Source organism: Pteropus vampyrus, unplaced genomic scaffold (genome assembly GCF_000151845.1).
Source record: "Pteropus vampyrus isolate Shadow unplaced genomic scaffold, Pvam_2.0 Scaffold706, whole genome shotgun sequence".
In the NCBI taxonomy this organism is placed as follows: domain Eukaryota; kingdom Metazoa; phylum Chordata; class Mammalia; order Chiroptera; family Pteropodidae; genus Pteropus; species Pteropus vampyrus.
In genome coordinates this window covers 43,378-43,645 of record NW_011889487.1, presented here as the reverse complement: position 1 = coordinate 43,645, position 268 = coordinate 43,378, and positions in this window count along the sequence as shown.

Sequence of the window (268 nt, the reverse complement as noted above, 5' to 3'; positions counted from 1 at the left end):
AACCATAAAACTCCTAGAAAAAAACATAGGGAGTAAACTCTTTGACATTGGTCTTAGCAGTATGTTTTTGGGTATGTCTCCACATGCAAAGGAAATAAAAATAAATAAACAAATGGGACTAAATCAAACTAAAAAGTTTTTGAACATTGAAGGACAGCATCAACAAAACAAAAGACAACCTGCTGAATGGGAGAAGATATTGACAAATGATACATCTGATAATGGGTTGATATACAAAATATATAAGAACTCCTATAAGTTAACACCA